Source organism: Lemur catta, chromosome 12 (assembly GCF_020740605.2).
Source record: "Lemur catta isolate mLemCat1 chromosome 12, mLemCat1.pri, whole genome shotgun sequence".
Classification (NCBI taxonomy): Eukaryota; Metazoa; Chordata; class Mammalia; order Primates; family Lemuridae; genus Lemur; species Lemur catta.
In genome coordinates, this window is record NC_059139.1 from 10,711,158 (window position 1) to 10,727,657 (window position 16,500).

General features: G+C 40.3%; 1 pseudogene; it reads right to left on the bottom strand.

The window, feature by feature from the left end:
• Positions 1-9,487: 9,487 nt before the first annotated feature.
• On the bottom strand, positions 9,488-10,194 carry LOC123648456 (annotated as a pseudogene).
• Positions 10,195-16,500: the final 6,306 nt, after the last annotated feature.

Here is a 16,500-nt window from a genome sequence, read left to right on the forward strand (position 1 = left end):
GGTACCAACTCCCTGCTCAGTTGAAAACCCATATATATCCACCTTTGGGGTACACTAATGTGTCTCTGTGGCCACTGAGCACAATACACAGAATTCTCAGTTGCCTTCAGATATCTGAAAGAAAAGAAATTAAAACTCTAGGTATGTTTTAGAACAGCAAGGTTATGCCGCGTGTGTGGGGGGGGGGGGGAGGGTTGTTTTTAAAGAGGATAGTGAAGTGCAATCTGTGCATTACCAGTAAGTACTCAGTGCAGAGCCCAGTTCAAACCACAATCCCAGTGTACCAGAACTATCCAAACATCCTTCTAATTGTCCCTGTGCTTCTTACACTTGGCTTCGTCCTCTGTGGCAGCCAGGATGAACCCATTTAAGTGTGAGTCCAGTCGTATCATGGCTTCTCACTGCAGTTTGTGTCATATTGAAAATCTTAGCATGCCTTTCAAGTGCTCAGTCTAGCCCCTGGTTATCTCTCTGAAAATGTCTCTATACCCTCCCCACCACTCCACCCTCCCTGTTACTCATTTTTGCTACGCTGGCCTACTGGCTATGCCCTGTATACACCCCCTCTTCACTCTTCCAGTTAGTATGGCTCATCCTTCACCTCAGCCAGATCTCTGCACTTCATCATAAAGACCTTTCTTAGCCTTTCCATCTGAAATATAATCCTCTACTCCCATTTTAATTCTAACCCTGGTCCAGTTTTACTCTTTTCCATCTCACTTTTCTACTCAACATTATATATGTACATATTGTGTGTATTTTGCTTGCTTGTTTTCTCATCTAACATCTTTGACCAGAACTCTGGCTCCATTGGAGATGGTTTTGTTCACTGCTCTGTTACCAGTGCCTAGAAGAGTGCCTGGCCAGAGTTAGTGCTCAGCTGATGTTTATTGAACATATGGATAATCCAGACAATCAAGCAGGTAATTGTTAACCAGCCTCTGTGTTTAAGCATCATGCAGCTGGTTAAACCATCGTTCCCAGGTGGGGATGCAATCTGCAGAAAAATAAAGGATGCAGTGCATTTTGGTGTGTTCCATGTGATGTAATTTTTTTTCCTTGCTTAACCAAATTAACCCAAATTATTCTGTTTTTGTGGTAAGTTGTAGTTGCTGCCTAATCATTCATTTGCTACTGTGTATAAGTGAAGTCAGCATCTTAGATGACCTTGCATGTAGAAGGGACAGGAATAGAAAAAAAAAAAAAGAGAGACAGAGAGAAAGAGAGAGAGAGAAAAAAAAAAGATGACCTTGCAACTCATGTCCATTGAAGGCACTTGTCAGAAATTTGAAAACTCACACCACTGGTCCTAAGGGAGCCAAAGTGAAGAGTATGGATGGCTAGTCCCAAATCTGACCAATCTCACTGATCATCCATCGTGCTCCCTGATATGATTTTACCCTACCCTGCATTCCAGCATTGGTCAATTCTGCTCTTGAGGTTGGTACCATTCTTTCCTTCAATCTTTCTAGCTTTGCTTCTGGCATTTCTCCGTTCCCCGCTGGCTCTTCCACTCATAAGGGCTTCCAAATCTAAGCCAGTAAGCCAGTCCCCTCTCTACCCTTCCTAGGTGCCTTGGTCCTCAGCAACTGACTTTGCTCTGGCATTTCTCCAAGAACCTGGTATCTTCTCTGAAAGCTCACTGATACCGAAACTCTGTATACAAATACCATCAAAGCTCACTAATTCCTACCAAAACACTTCTTTCAACCTCCCTCCAAAATGTTTTGAGACGTTCAAAACAGTAAAATAGTATCTTAAGAACATGTTTGATTTTTTTAAAGGATCATGTTGCATTAAAAAAAAATAATAACCAAGCATTGCTTTGTCCCTTATTCTCCCTCACCTTGAACTTTGGAAATACAGAAATGCTTTTTACGTGACAGAGGTGAAGGCATTAAACCACATTGAATGACCACGTGCATAGTATATCCCATACCTGTGAACACAATGGAATCAACTTGACCTGCTGGGACCACCAAACTTTAGAAGGATCTCAAATAAAGCGAGCACTGATTCTCTTCAGCTTGAAATCATCTATTTTTCTTCCAAATTCACACATTGTGATTTTTATGATCTTTATCATGTTATGCCTTCCATTGTGGGGTTAGGTGTGCAGTTATCTGGGTTTTTCCCCTTGTGCTAGGTTGTAAGCCACTGGGTTTGAGTCTGTCTCTGAAGCATTTAGTGAGTATGATGGCTGACACTAGTGGGAACTCAGTAAATGTGGATTAAATAAATAAATATTAACTGAAATCTTAATTCAAAAGAACTATTATTTACTGTTTTAGAATTATCAATGAGTTCCATATGAATAGCAACTTAAATATAGCTATGTGTTCATGGAGTTTGGGTGGAGAGCAAAGGACTGGTTTACTAGACAGAGAACTTGCTAGACTGAGACAAATCCTTCTATGGAAAGTGTTGGCTTCCACTGGGTGCTGGCCTTAATCCTGGCTGCCGTAGGGTCCCTGCCTCTTTCATGGGGCCTCCACCTTAGGGGAGTCTTCCATCAGACAAGAAGAGGAGGCAGCTCCACGTTTACACCAGACACCAACCTCACAGAGCACCCACACTCCACCACCTGTCCTAGACTTTAAAACCCAGGAAAAGATCACGATTTCTCCAGCCTGGACCATAAGCTACTGCTGACCAGCCACTGAAGGTCCCTTCAACAAAATTACATAGTTGATATGAGTAAACAGTAATTCCTCAAAGGAAGAGCAATGTTGTTTCCAGGGGAATGACTGCTTGACATATTAAAAGAGATACAACTCTTCCCACGTCTTCAAGTTTGACCTCTAGCCTATACAATTTATGATACTTTTCAGTTCTTCCCCTCTTGTCCAGCTGAACTCACTCACCTGCTCCCCACTAAGCTAACAACATGAAACTGCACCCCAAAAGATACCGAATGGTTACTGAAATGCCAAACCAAGAGTTATAAACTGCAGCCTTACACAAGGTTTCTCAAATGCAGGGAGTTTTGAATAAACGGGCATCAGTTAATACAAGTGAAGAAAAATAATATTTGATATTATGAGCACGCCCCCAATGTGCCAATATATATACGTGGGTGGGTGAATGGGGGGATGGGGAGATCCCACGAATAATGAGTGTCATCAAAAAAGATTGAGTGCAAAAAATAAAACACCATCTGTTTGTGCAATCAACAATTAGCAAGTGAGAAATTTTTGATAATGCACTTTAAGGGATACATGGTTGATCCTGACCTCAGGACACCCCTAGTACAGCTAAGAAGACAAGCACATAGATATAAACATGTAACACAGATTAAGAGCATTGGTAGGAGGATAAAAAGTGTTATGGAAGTATAGAGATATAACAATTCTGCATGGGAAAGCCTTCATTGTAAGACAGTTCCTCAGAGTGGGTTATTTGAGCTGGGGGTTTGAAGGCTAGATACGAGTATGCCAAGTGTACCAACTGTGCTCCATCTCAGCAACTAACAAAATCAAATGGAGAGAGAAACTGCCGTGGTTATTAAACTTACATATGAGGGCTATCAAGAAAAAGAAGGCTGAGAGTGGATATGGTTCAAGTTCATAAAAAATGATGACAAGTGGGATAAAAGTATAAATAAGTAGGACGAACCTACCACATATTGAAATACTAGAACACAAGCACCTTGTGCTGGAAAAACATCACTGTAAGAAGAATTTAGACCATGTAATTACCAAGAAGTCGCTATTCCATCCAATGCAAACTAGAATAACCTGAGAACCCGGGAATAAGCAAATGAGCCTCTAAAAGACCACCTCAGCCCACCCCACACACAATCACATACGCATCCACTTAATAACACTTCCAGTTTCCTGTCAGGTGAGATCAATAGAACTGAAATATTTGATTTTAAATATAATCCTAATAAGTATGCTTACCTAAATTGCCTGTCCAGATTACAAACAAAATGGGTTACAAACAGATTACAAACAAAAAATTTGGAAATGTTAAGCAGAGCAGCAGGATCAGAAAATAACAGCTAATATTCCTGCCCTTGCCCCAAAGAAACCAGACCCAATAATTTTAAAAATCTCAGCAGTACAAGTTAGGTTAAGAGCAAACAGCTCTTTACACAGTTCAGTAAGCCAGTGGAGGTATTAATATTACTGCCTTGTACCGGTTATATCATACAATCCCCGGTATTCATAATGATTTTAAGTCTCCAAGAAAAGTTTACAGCCTGGGCTATGTCTGCTGACGAACCTGTAAAAGACGACAAGACATGGATTTGGGAGATTCCCTTTCAATATGGTTAATTACAAATTCTTACCACTTAAAGTAACCTCTTAAACTGTACCGAGACCGCTCAGTGCCCCTGTGAGCAAGCGCTGTCGCCCCCTCCCCTGGCGGATCGTAAGTCACTTGAGGGCAAGTCATTTATCTTCATGTAACATTTATAGTTTGTCCCCAGTGCTTAGTACAAATGCCTTGGCACATAATGGGTATTCAAAAAAGCTTTATATAATGAACAAAGGAGAATGAAGTGATTGTAACACTTTTAAAGAAGATTTATATTAAAAATGAATGAGCTTTCCACTACGTGAACAATTCTTTTGCACTTACCAATGATAACTAAAATTGATTGATCCTTTACTGGGTCAGGCACTATTCCAAGCACTTCACACGTGTTAATTCATTTAATCCTCACCACAGTCTATGAAGCATGCGCTGTTATCCTCATGGTACTGAAAGGGACAGTGAGGCCCAGACGGGATTCTCTGTACCCATTCAGGGCGCTGGCGAGTGGCCAGGGCTGCCTTCAGGCCCTGGCAGTCCGGCTCGCACTCCCATGCCCTTATCCGCTCTGTCAAATGTCTCCTGCGTTATTTTATGCATAGCAGACCAAAGAAAGAAACCTGTGCAACTCACTGCTACAAGAAGTGGCTGAGATCATCAGTGTAAACTTCACCAGTTTACAAAAAGCCCTGGTGGTTGCACAACGTTGTGAATGTTCTTGATGCCACAGAATTGTACACACAGAATGGTTAAAAAGGTCAATTTAATGTTATGTATGTTATACCACAATAAAAAAAATTGCTTTTTAAATCCTGGGGTATATTTCTGTAATGCTGTATCTGAGCCTTCCTTGCTTAAATGAGTGACCAGTTTATGAGGAACACCTAAATTCTAGGTTCCCACAAGCCTCCTGAAGCTCCCTTGAATTTGCCTTTGATGAGAACTAAATTTCCAGCACTAGCGCCATGTTTTTAGGCTTAAAGTGTTTTTTCAATGTTATCATAGGTCTCATCCTCCTTCATTTTCCACCTAAGTACCAATACGATAACCAGGATTCTGGAGTGTGTGTGAGGCCAATTATCACACCCATATGCAGAATTGACCAAGAAAATCACCTAAACTTGATGCTGCAACTCTGGACTCCCCTTTCCCCGACCATGGGAAAGGCAGGATTGGAGAAAAGATTGGGGAGCTGTTGGCACTAGAAGTGGAGCCGGGGTTTGGTTGAGGGTTATATCCTCAGCAACTGCAACAGTGAGTGTCTAGACACTGCAGGTGCTGAATAAATATTTGTAGAAAGAACAACAGATGTGAGTCTGCTGTACTCCCTGCTTTGAGGAAAAGCTGCTTTCTTTTCACCCCAAGCCTTACCAGCAGAGCTTCGAGGAAACCCCTCTAATCAGGGAACCTCTTTGCAATTAGAAGACACAAAGGGCTAATTGGTGACTGACTTACACTTAATGCATGTCAAGTAGATGGCGAGCTGGAATCTACTGCCCAAGAAATCCCGAGGGCCAGAAGGCCAAATGCTTTGGTGCTGGAGCCAAAAGCATGCTGCTGTCTTGCCTCTGCCTGCCTTCCAGATTGTATGTCAAAGGATGTTTGCATGGAAGTATGATTAGACAAAAGCATGTGATCCAATGGTGATGTACTAGGGAAACTGAGAGAGCCCTATTTGTTCAGAGTCTTCTCTGTGGGTCCAGGGAGGGCATCTCTCACATGAGGGTCTTATGACCTTGTTTAGAGGAAGGTCAGAGAATTCTTGACCTGATTCAGGGGAGATGGGTGGGAGACCTTCCTGCTTCACTGTTTTCTCAAATGTCGAGGTGCCATATTCGGGGGGAAGGTGTCCTGAACTCCATCAGTCTCTATTGCCACCTGTATATCCTTAGCCAGGACCGGGACATGGGACCCTGTGTTAGATACCAGTACCCAAGGGGTGGTGCCAGTGGTGTATTGAAACCCCTCTAAACCAGGATTTTTACAGTCTTAAAGGGCTTGGTTGGAGGAGCCAACAAAGAAGACCATGCAACAGAGATGGTATGTGACTTACAAGGCCTTAAATATTTGCTATCTGGCCCTTTGCAGAAAAGATTTGCTGGCCCCTGCTTTGAACAGTCCTGCAAAGTATATATTAATGTCCCCAAGTTACAATGGAGGAATCTGAGACTCAGGAAAATTAATATGTCCAAGAAAGAAAAAAAAAAATCTATTTCTGAGCCAACCTAGCAAAAGGAGATTAATCAAGACCCAAGAGAACTGGGTGGTAGGAGAAGAGCCAGAAGCAAAGGGGAAGGAAGGTACAGGGGACTTCGGAGGGACACTTGGCTCCTACCTACATTTTCACCTTGCTGCCCCTGAAGAGCAGGAAAAGTTAGGATGGGCGCGGGTGGTGGGAGTTCTGTGTCTGACCTTTGATAGCATGAATTATCACAGCCATACTCTTTCTAAATTGGTTTTAGATGGTACTGGCAGAGAGAAAATAATAGGAGTGGAGAGTCATTGAGTTGAAAAAGTGGCCATTTCCTAGGCACTTATCTGCATACTGGCTGGGAAAAAAATATCCTCCTGTAAAAGGTCTATTCACTTTCATGTTTCAGAGAATAATTTATCTATAAATCATGATTGAAACATGATAGCACAGGCCTAAAACTCATCCAAACTCTGTGGTGCTTAAACGGGAGCAACTTTGGCAACCTCCACACCCCCACACCCAGGGGACATTTGGCCAGGTCTGGAGACATTGTTGGTTGTCACAATTGGTGGGACGGTACTTCTGACATGAAGACAGACAGAAGACAGGGATGCTGGCAAACATCCTACACTGCAAGAAAACAGCCCACCATAACCAAGACTTGTCCGGCCCAAAATGTCAACAGTGCTAAATATTAATAACAGCAACACTCTCTCCAAGATATGGGTGTAGGAGAAATAGTTAAATTTCTAAAAACACCACTGCAAGGGAAATGTTAAAGGACTTGGTCAAGGGAAGGAACCGACAAAGATGACTATGCTGAAACAACAAAAAGAAGAGTATTCTGAAAAAAAAAGTTTCAGAAGAAAAAAATAATAATTTAAATATTAGAGTTGTGGGTTTTTTTTTTTAACTTGAAAGAAATAGAAACAATTAGGAACGAAGGATAGTGCCCAAAACTAATTGGACAAGCTATGCATAATATAAGAGCATATGCTTAAAGTACAAAGCTAACCAATTTAAAATAGATTAAAAGCAATGCATATGCAGGAGGTAAGCCATCACAGACTGGTGAGAGTCACTTTCTTTCAGCTTATTTTTCATTTGCTTCCATGCTCTGTGAATAGATTTCCCACTGATTTCAAAGGATATTTTGGTTTTGAAACTAGCTTTATGGAAGCCAAAAATTAGACTTTAAAAATTATAACCCCCCAGCAATTTAGATTTTAAAACTCCTAGAATATAGGAACATGCATATATAATCTACGCTGAGATCCATGTATTAAACAAAAACAAAAATTTTAATGATAGTGATGGGAATAGTGACAGTGATAAAAAAAAATTGACTGATGCAGGAAAGTATGATCCTAATCAAGAAGGTTTAAAACCAAAAACACATGCAGAAGAAATTCTCCGTATTCAAAGAGCCCATGGATAGTAACTCTTGACAAAGATTCTTTGCTTGACCAAACTTTAGTCAAAACCTTCTCCTAGGCCCATCTGTGCACTTTCTTGTAAATACAGGTTTGGCAAAACTAAAGTCAGTTTAGCGATAACTGTTCTCCCCTCCCCCACTCTCCATATCTGCTCATCCTCGGTACCTGATTGGGCTCCTCATCCTCCAGCCTTTCCCAGGGAACTGATGTCTGATCACTCTGGCCTGTCTTCAGCAAGATTCCTGTTAAGTCAGGTTAGCCAGAATCCCCCTCACCCCTGATTTTTTTCTCTTAGTAATTGTCCATCCCCTCCCCCACTCAAAATTCCCAATTGCCCAGTCTGTATTGGGAGTTGAGCATGGTCCCTCTCCCCCACTGCAAAATCCCACTGTAGCAGTCCCCATACCTACCACGGTGGCCCTGAATAAAGTCTTCCTTACCTTGCTTTAACAAGTATCATTGAATAACTTTTTCTTTAACACTCTTAAATGGGTAAAAAGAAAATCTTCAATGTGACATTGTGTTTTTTTCAGATTTCACCATTTATACCTGTGATTCATTGAAATTTTTAAAAATGTAGAAAACAAAACAGAAAAAAACTCCTAATTCTACCATTTGGGAAAAACAAATAATGTGCATTTGTAGCAAAGTACCTTTTCTCTCCCCTCCAGAAACCCTTTCCTAGGAAAGATTTTGCTGAGAAGAAGAAAAGAGCCACAGGGTCTCCTTCACAATAATAATGCACCACAGGTAGGGTCAAAGAGGAGTCTGTGCTCCCAGGGGCCAGTTAAATTTTGCAAATGTTGTCTTTTTGTTTTGTAAATGCTTCTCTGTGAGGGACCAGAAGAATTAGAAATCCTCCCCCAGGAGCCAGTTCATACCCGTCTGAACTGGAAGGAACCAAGTGCCAATCTACAAACTCAAGCAAAGAGGAGGAAACTTTAGGATGGGTTTTGGTCAAGGTATAGCAGTGAGCACCAGAGAGGAGAGACTGGCCAATGCCCATAGGAGGAACCATAGGACCAAGAACACCCTTAACATAAGAAAGAAATCTTTTCAACAAGCTAGCCTTTAGGAATGCCTCCTAATCCATCAAAGAGCTTTCCTTTAATTAACCAAGCCTTCTAGTCCTTCCAAACATTGTGACTTAACTAAGGCAATCCTACTCCACAGATAATATATTTTGATCATTTTCACAACTTTCCAAAATATACTTTTTAACGGGGACATGGTGCTACATTACATGGTTATACCATTTATCTCTTTGCTTCTAGGAAATTGATGTTATTCTGTTCTTCTTTCTGGTTTTGTTTTTTATTGGGAGGAGGGGAGGACCAGGGGTATTATCAATAATGTTTGTATAAGCATCAATAAGCAAATTCTTCTTTGCATATTTTATTATTTCCTAAAGAAAAAAAATCGCTAAAGTAGAACTGATGGGCCAAGAAGTAGTGAAGTGTTTTATTTTTCCCAAGAAGTCATAACTGTATTAACAATAGAAACTGTCAGATTTTTAAACAAGCTGCAGTTACTCTTTTGAAACATCAAAATGAATAAACAAATAAAGGAAAGAGGCCTCATTTGCATTCTCAAATGGTTACATTTTTAATTCCATAGTAGCATTTACAATATCATTCCTGTTTTTCTTCAGAGCTCAGGCTATCTTTGTTCTTGTCCCTTTTGCCTGTGACATGACCAAGTCTGTGTCTTTAACTTCCACATTCGTTTCATGGAAGCCCACCTCTCCACTCTCCTCTCATACAATTGGAGTCTGTATTTTTCTTGAGCATTCTAGACGGCTTCACCTGGACCTTTGAGGTTCCCAGTAGCTGGTAGCTGTGGTTGCTGAGACAGGTCCTTGATCTTGGCTTCCCCCCAAATTACAATGGTATATGAAGCTGGGCTTTTGTAGACATCTGGCCTTGGGATGACAAAGAGGATATTCTTAGGTTTCCTGGTGGTGATTGTAGCAACCTCTGTAAGCTGTCAAAGACTGAGTTTGGACATGGCCTCCCATGCCTTCTGCTCACTCCGACTTGCTTCACTCTACTGGCTGGTTCTTCATCTGTTCCAGTTGCTGCTGCCAGCTGGGCTTGCTGTGTGGCTGCCTGTGTGGAATCCAGTTCCGGTACTGATTCATCAATGTCAGATCCTGTTCCACACCCTGTCTCAGCCCCGGCTGTGGCAACTCCTGCTCTGTGGCAGGGGCAGTTTCTGTAGCTTCTAAGGGCATTTTGTGAGGGGGAACACAGGATCAAGATGGCAGCAGGAAGAGCATGAAAGTTTTTGATACCAGTGCATGAGGGCATTCTAAAAGGTGATCTGAATTTACATCAAATGTCTCTTTCCAAAATACCCTGGATATCATTTTTTTGGGACAGGTTCTTGCTCTGTCACCAAGGCTAGAGTGCAGTAGCATCATTATAGCTCACTGAAACCTCAAACTCCTGGACTTGAGTGATCCTCCTACCTCAGCCTCCCAAGTAGCTGGGACTACAAATGAACACCACCGCATCTGGCTAATTAAAAAAAAAATTTTTTTTAGAGACAAGGTCTCATTATGTTGCCCAGGCTGGTCTCAAACTTCTGGCCTCAAGCAATCCTCCAGCCTCAGCCTCCCAAATTGCTGAGATTACAGGGTGAGCCACTGTGCCCAGATATAATTTTTTATAGCCATAAAGTTATCCATATTATAAATGTACCTTAATTTATTTAACAATTTAAGTTGTGTCCACCATTTCTTACAGAATATTTCTATTTATATATCTTTGTGTGAATATTTCCATACAGAAGGCTTCTAGAAGTGGAAATCTAAAACAAAAGGTAAATAGTGTCTTAGTCTGCTTGTGTTGCTATAAAGGCATACCTGAGGCTGGATAATTTATAAAGAAAAGAGATTTATTTGGCACATGGTTCTGCAGGCTGTACAAGAAGCATGGCAGCAGCATCTGCTTCGGGTGAGGCCTCTGGCTGATTCCAGGTGGAAGGGGAAGGGGAACCGATGAGAGAGGGAGCAAGAGAGAGCAGAGGAGGCGCCAGGCTCTTTTCAACAGCCAGTTCTCATTGGAACTAAAAGTGAGAACTCACTCACTCCCACAAAAATGGCACCACCCATTCATGAGCGATCTGCCCCCTGGCCCCAAACACCTCCCGACAGGCCCTACCTCCAACACTGGGACCAGCGTGAGACTTGGCAGAGCCAAACAAACCACATCCAAACCATAGTTGTTAGTGTAGTTTAAATTTTGATAGATTTTGCCAATTGCATTGAAAGCTTTTTTATTAACTTATCTTCCACCTGCAATTTTTTCCTCCACTTTCAACAGAACAGGATATAATCAATCCTTTGAAGTTTTGAAAATCTACTGTGGGTAGAGAGGGCATATAACTAGTGTCTTCTTGTTTTAATTTGCATAATCCTGATGACCAGTGAGGTTGTGTCATCAGGGGAGAAAAAATATCATTTCCTCACCATTATAAGGCTTATGGCTGAAACCCTATAGCAAAAGACAGATTAACAAGAGAAAAGCATAACAAATTTATTTAATAGAAGTTTTATGTGACATGAGAGCCTTCAGAAATGAAGACCCAGAGATCTGGGGAAAACTGTGTATTTTTATGGACAGTTGTGCAGAAGAATGATTAGAGGTAAGTAACCCTTTCATTATCTGTATGTATCCCATAATGTCATGTCATGCAGCTCAAATAGACACAATAAATTTTTAGTTTTAAAAAATAAAGTTGCACATCTTATTTTTTAAATATTTATAATTATGTCCCTCTCAAGCCTAATGTTTTTTTATTTGTGTTATCTTATTTGCTATTTTTCAAACAGTGAAGTTTTGATTTCATTAATTTCATTTTACTTTATTTAGATTTTTTGTTCTATTTTTAAAACTGCAAATAATCTTTGGAGTAGTATTTGGCTGCACTCCAATGAGTATTTTAATTCAATTATAACTAGAATATAGTCTCTGCTTTAACTTTTTCTTTCACTCAAATAATATTTTTAATTGTTTAAAAATTTCTGATGATGATATATTTAAGAAAAGGCCATAGCTTTTATTGTTTGTTTGTTTGTTTGTTGAAACTTTATTTAGCAATGAGGATGTTATCAGCATGGTTTCTACACTTTAAAATACGTAAGATTTTCTATGCAGCCTGGTATTTGTGATGAATATTTGTAATTTTTTCATGAGTGTTGAAAAACATTGCATATTCTTGTTTTGTTTGGTATAGAGTCTTGTATATTGTCACTTAATTTTTTTCTATTTTACATGCTGATTTCTAAGACAAATGTTAAAGTCTCCTCATAAGTTTGTTGGATTTCCATTCATTTAGGTATACATTGAATCTCACTTAACATACCAACTATTATTATTATTAGGCTTATTTTATTACTGCTTTTGTATTTATATTTTAAATTTTATTTACTAATATAAATATTACATGTATTATCAATTTATAGTTAATATTAATTACTATTAATAGCAATGATTATATTCAATATGATTATATGTGGAATACAGATACAATTTTATATATATTCTTTTCTTACAAGATTAAATAATATAATTATTGCTATTAACAATAATATAAAATAAATAACATTTATATATAATATATAACTTAGTATAAATATAATTGTAATTATTATTAAGTTCATTCTATTGCCTGGAGTAATTTGGGTTGGGATGACATTTTATTTGTTTGTTTAATGTTTTTCTTCCACGTTATTACTCTTACTCAAATATTTGGTGGCACTTAGCTGTCTGGTCACCCTTTGAGATGATGATCCGGATACACAGCTTTGGTGTTGCTGTTCTGCATCCCAGGGAGAAGATGTCTCACACACGTTCTGCTGCAGCGTCACTGGTCAAAGTGCCACTCGCCCCACTGCTGCTGACTAGCAGAGAGTTTCTCGCCTCTGTCTCTCTAACCTCTGTTACAGTCGACAGTCACCCACTGCCTCCTGCTCACAACCCCCTTGGTTTCCCAAGATACCAGCCCCTCTTCACCCTGCACCTCCTTTTCTGTCTCTTTTTGGGGCTCTTCTTTCTCCTGCTCTGCACTTAAATAATATTCTCTTCTCTTCTCCCTCATTCCTGTTCTGTCCTCACTGAGAGAAGTGCTCTCCAGAACTCCCAGAGCTTCAGTCACCACAGGGAGCTCCCCAGCTCCAGCCACTCTGCGGAGCCCTGAACTCAGAGAGTCAGCTGCCTCCTGGGGACATTCATGTATCTGTCCCCTGACATCTCAAACACCCCACATTCAAGACCAAAATTCTCCTCTGGCTGTTTGAGCAAGTCCCCACTGTGGTCTCCATCTTGGGGAATGGCACCTCCCCCATTGGGCTGCCCTGACAGAGCCACCAAACCCTGGGCTCATGTCCTCGGTATGAACTCTGCCATAGCTTGGCCCTCATCACTTCTCCCTCGGACCCCTGCAGCAGCCTGCTAATCAACCCCACCTCCAACTGTGCCTCCCTCGTAGCCAATCTCCACTCGGCTGCCAAATTCATCTTTCTAACATACACATTTGATCATCATGGTGACAGGAGTAAACCCGCTGGAGAGCCAAGTCCAAGTTCCTCAAGTTGGCAGACAAGTCGTGATCAGCCCCGACAGCCTTTCCCATCCCACCTCATGCTGCACAGTCCCCGGCACACTGGCCACACTAAACATGTTGGCAGATCCTGAACATATCACATGCTCTTGCGTCTACACTTTGGCAATGTGATATTTTGCTCTATTATTTATTTCTTCTTCTTTCTGGCATATCTTTCTTCCACCTTACCCCTTTCTTAGTTGGCTAATTAGGCCCAGTCATAAAAAACTCAGCCCAGTTGTCAACTCTTTGGCTAGCCTTCCCTGATGCTCCCAACAGAGGATACAGCGGGACCTTTCCCTCTTGTCACCTGGAATATGCCACGTTTTTTTTCTCTGCTATAGCACTTAGAACAGTGTATTGTCATTCTCCATCACCCTGCCTCCTCCTGATCTCCCTGGCACCCTTATCATACTCTCCTTGAGAGCAGGGACTGTGTCTCTTCCGCCTGTGTGTGCACCTCTAAGCATAGTGCTAGGCATATAGGGGGTGCTCAATAAATGTCTTAAATAATCCAATTGAACCATCTAGGAGAGCAATTTGCACACAGTTTGTCTCCTTTGCTGGCCTGCAAACACTTTTAGAATTCTTTTTTTCAAATCTGTCTCCCACTGTCTACTACCATGCTGTTTACATTCTAGACACACAATGTGCTGAATTAAATGACCATTAGTGCTTCATATGTCCAGAAAACCTAAATGGTATTCATCAAAAACAACAAAATGTTCATTTTTACAATGCTGACCAACAACATGATGCCATGATATTGAAACAGATGGTTAGTGCAACTTTCATAATTATATGGAATGCATCCTTTCAAACAGCAAATTGCTGTCGAACCTTTTGGCATCTAGTCCATACTTAATAGTTTGCATTGTTCCTGTTAGGATTTTGTACTAAGGTGCCTGCTATCTTCAATCAGGGCCTCCTAGGAGGATAATTCTCTATAGCCAGAATGTCCAATCTACCACAACCTGGATAAAATAGCCTACAGAATGATTCAACTCTCTTTGCTGCAATTGTGTGCTCACCAAGCCTATGCATTATTTATCTGATGGGTGATAGGAAGTTAAAAAAAAAAAAAAGAACAAAATTCCTTCTCTACCTCCTGGACAGTGTTTTGTTAGTCATGAAAAATTCTGATTCTGAATTTCTTTTTTGTGAGATTTCATATATCTTTTAAGACATTACCCATGGCCTACTACAATTAGATGCATCAACATTTATTCATATTTTATACTAGCTATAACTTAATCTCAACATTTGATAAACACACTTGCACCTAGATTGAGATTTGGGAACCAAAGAGGGTTTTCATATGATTTTGAGGATACATTGTTTCAGGTGTTGATTAGTTTCACCTAATTTATGTCTAGTATTTTATAGTTTTATAGGCTTTTATAGGGGATATGAAAACACATTTGTTTTTACTAATCAAAGTAATACATTGATTATTGTATGAAACATATACATTTTAATCACAGTAGAGTTATTTATTCCATAGCCTTTGGTGGAATAGTGGGTAGAATCACCACAATGTTCTATCTCTATTCTATTTCTGTCTCTGTCTCCACCAAGTTAGATAATTCAAAGGAGTTACATGTGCATATTCTGTGACTACATGGATCTTTTCTTAAGTGTTCTCAATAGCTTGTCACAAACCCAACTGGACCCAAGAGCATGTCTGTCTATTCATCCCATTCCAATAGTTTTCCTTTTCTGACCATCTCAAGTTTGCCTTCTATTCCTGAACTTCCCTCACTCTGGTCACGTAAGAGCAAGCTGGATTCATCTATTTTGTCCATATTTTAATTAACATAATAGAGATTCCTGATGGCATTATCTATAATTCTATTTCCAGGATACTGTCCTTTTTTTTAAATAGCTAATGGTATCCACTATGATATATTAATATATCTGAGAAAATCCTCAGGGTGCTTGGAATATGGAAAGTGCCCTGTTCTCTTACAACTGGGGCTTCTTCTAAGAGAGTCTCACTGCTGTCTCTGAAAATATACTTAAATTCACTCCCTAACTGAGCTCCTACTTACAAATTGAACTGAAATTTAATCTGGCATCCAAGTGTGTCCAGCTCTCCTTGATAGATCCATTGCAAAAATGAATGAAGAACAAGAATTTAAAAAAAAGAAAAGGAAAATGCGTTTGGGGATTCGGGGAGCCCTACAACTGCAGTGGAAAGAAAGGGACATACATTATACCATCTCTTCAATCTTCTCAACCACCTTGAAAAGTGGGTATTTTTGCTCCATTTTACAGAGGAAGAAACCGAGGTTTAAAGATAGTAACTTAGCAAGGTCACAGAGGTGATAGGTGGTACAGCAGGTATTCAAACACCAATTTGTCAGGCTCCCACACACTTCATTTTTGCACTATACCACACTTTTGGCATCCTTCCTAAACCCCATGTTTTCTCTTTGCCTTTATCATAAAAGTGCTATTACATATTTTACAACATGTTTTCCTAATCAAGCTAAAAGATTTGCGATTAAAAATTTCTTTAAAAGATTTGTATAGAGTAAGTTAGATTGCTATTCTGCTCCAGCTTCTGAAAATGACTAGAATCTTGGAGAAAAAGTGAAAAACAAGAAATCAATCTTCAGGCCAGGAACTGAGGTCAGAAGAGCATTAGAGCCAGCTTTTTCAGTGGGGTCTTTTGCCAAACCAGGTGTACTCAGTTTTAGTTTTCACAGCCTCAGGGCATATACAAAATAGAATAAAAATGCCCAGGGGTGGCCCCAGGTGGGATGTAGCAGGTAATGGTCCAGAGGAAGACAGGATCTCAAAGGGTTACAACCTAATTCTGTGTAGGGAAAAACAATAAATACCCCGCTCTCAGACTCTGGTACTGCAGGAAAGATCAGCCTGGCTCTGGGCAGAGTGCAGAGGAAAAAAGCCCCTGAGACTTTAGAGCTACTAGTTGGTTCCCGTGAATATATAAAGCCCTAATTCAAACTCCTCATGAGATCCTAAAAGCCTCAAGCC